The sequence below is a fragment of the Helianthus annuus genome, chromosome 11 (assembly GCF_002127325.2).
Source record: "Helianthus annuus cultivar XRQ/B chromosome 11, HanXRQr2.0-SUNRISE, whole genome shotgun sequence".
Lineage (NCBI taxonomy): Eukaryota > Viridiplantae > Streptophyta > Magnoliopsida > Asterales > Asteraceae > Helianthus > Helianthus annuus.
In genome coordinates, this window is record NC_035443.2 from 1,351,790 (window position 1) to 1,354,640 (window position 2,851).

The following is a 2,851-nucleotide window of genomic DNA, read 5'->3' on the forward strand; positions in this document are numbered from 1 at the left end:
GAACCGAAATTCGCATAGTTTGACTTCTGATTTGACTTTCAGTTCTGACCCGTTTAAGCCAAGTTTAGGATTGCCTTAGAGCTTCTTTTGGACCTATATTCATGTTAGTATAACCCTCTGTGATTATACAACTTGGTTCATTAGACATCCTATGCACATGCATGTTTCCGTTAAATGCTTATATGTTGACCATTATGCCAAATGACCTTAAAATATGATTTTTGACAATGTAAAAGGGTAGACACCTTAGCTAGTGATTTATAAACTTGCACCTAAAATTTGAGATCAGTTTGAAGTGTAGATTAAGAGTTATGCTCATTAGCGTAATTAGAAGCTTCTTTAGTAATTAAATGGTGTAAATTGCATATAGCCTATCTAAACCCAAATTTTTGTATAAAACTTTGTACCCACTGTTATAAAATAATATTTTGGTATTTTTAAAGATTTTTATTCAATTTTAGGCTGAGCATAACTTAGTGTTCTAAGCTTAATTTGGCTAATGCCGGTTTTGCCCTTTTGGGCTATAAAATGAGTTTTATAAACCCTATTGACCCCAAACTTTTTTCTACTGATCAAATATGTTAAATAAAGTATTTTGAGCCTTCTGGAATTTTAAAAATATCAGCTTTCTATACCAAACCCGGAAATGGCTCCAAATCGCCTTTTTAAGTGTTTTTAACGCATAAGTATGTACTAGAACCTTTTTAAGCATATGGGGTTGAAACCTACTAATGTATTCAGTAAATTTTTATATTCTAATAGTAGGCAAATATTTTAAACTCAGAATTCCAGTTTTGATCCTTAGGCCTATGTGAAATTACCAAAATGCCCCTACGGAGCATAGTATGGTTATAAGTAATAAATTTCACATATATATGATACCTTACTGTACCTGTAACTCAGATTATTATTTAAACTCTTTTACACCCTTTAAAATGACCAAAATGCCCTTATGAGGCATAGTTTGGGTTTAAAACCATTTGGGGCATAATAGAAGGTATCTTACTGATATCACAACATGTTTAAGGCATATTAACTTAGGAAACTTGTATATGGCTCTTATGATTACTCGTTACGTACTTTTCGCGTTCGGATCGGCTTAGGTAACTAGTTTACACATTTTAGCCGAAACGGGTTAAACCATATCTTTTTATTGTCTCAAAATCCAGAATGTGATTAAGTTACCCATATTAAACAAGCATGCAAGCTTGTCGGGTCAAAACCACATTCTAAAATGGTCTTCGCCTTATCGTGCGTTTAAACCGTAATCTTCATTTAAAACTATCCGGTCTAAGCTTAGGCTAAGTTAAAAGACCAATTAGGATTCTAATAGGTTATTAAAAACCTTCATTCCAGATATAGGAGCCCAGTAAAAGCTTTCTGTACTTGCTGATTTGATACGGCTGAGATTAAATCTATTTTTAGCTCAGGTAAATACTTTTAACTTATTTTCCCTTATACGGGCTTGGGGTACGGTATATAAAATACCGCTTGGTCGGGTAATTGACCTTAACCGGTCGGTGGTTAAGTGTTGTCAAAATGACTCGTTTAAAAATGTTGTTTTGTTTGTTTAACGCCTTTGGGGGTTTAATGACCATGTCCCGGATATCCTTGGCATCATTCAAAGAATGGCCACGACCTTAGCACACGGGTGTAGGCGTACACCCGTAGTGCATTAAAATCAATAAAGTATAACAGTCGGTACGAGAAGAAATCTCGCGGCGGAACTATACTATGTGGTGTGTCTATTAATCTTTAACCCAGTATGACCCGGACAACTGAACACATAAAAACATGTAATTCTTTTACAAGATTATAAGCAAATAATGATCCCAAGTTATAAAAAGTTTTGTGCCACGGGCATTCAAATTAATTTTTAAACCTTTTCAAAATGAGTCAGTTAAATTGTATTTACCGGTGTAAACTGACATATTTTCCAAAAAGGCTAAGTGCAGCTACTACGCGTAATAGGCTGGCCACTCCTTAGCATCAGTATAAGTCTCGCAAGCTTAGGATGCATGAAGTCTGTTGAATAAAAAGTTTCCTTTTTGTCTTGATCCGCCTGTGACCTATTTCAACTGTTTTGATACTGAATATTACAAATTTTATTTGGTTGGAATAAATCTTTCTTTTGCTTCCGCTGTGCATTTATATTTTTGTATTGTTTGACTATGACGATATCAACTACGTCACGGAACCCCCACCGGGCCCACCGGTGACACGTGAAAATAGGGGTGTGACAGGTTGGTATCAGAGCCAACACTGAGTGAATTAAACACTAGCCTTTTGTGTTTAATCTCAGTTAAATAAATGCACATTCCTCGAGTTCCGAGTCTAGACAAAGAACATAGGACAAACTCTGTTTTGTTTTGTTTTGTTAGTCTTTATTTTATTATATATTTTGTTGTTGTTATCTTAATCATGTTTGCAGGTTGAGAATGCCGCCAAGGTTTTTGAGAGGAAGAGGCAAGGGCCCAGTTACGGGCCATGACCATGAAGCCGGGCCTTCGCACCGGCGTACACCATCGATTACAATGAGCACTAGCCCTCAGGAGCCAGGAGGGTATACGTGGAACCCGGGAGGCGATCAGTCTCCTTAAGCTCTTCACCGTCTTATTTGCATTCTTTCGGGCCGCAATCCAAAAACGAGCCCGACCACCCTCCGCCTTCCTTCATACCGTTGCAGCGGTCAAACTCGCACCATTCTTTTGGTGACCCTACCCCTGCTTTCCAAAGCCGGTTCAACCCGGCTAATCTCATTCAAGAACCCGTGGGTTTTAACCCACTAGGACCCGAGGATCACTTCTCGGGTGAAAATGACATGGACGAAGGTACGGATCCCATGGAGCCT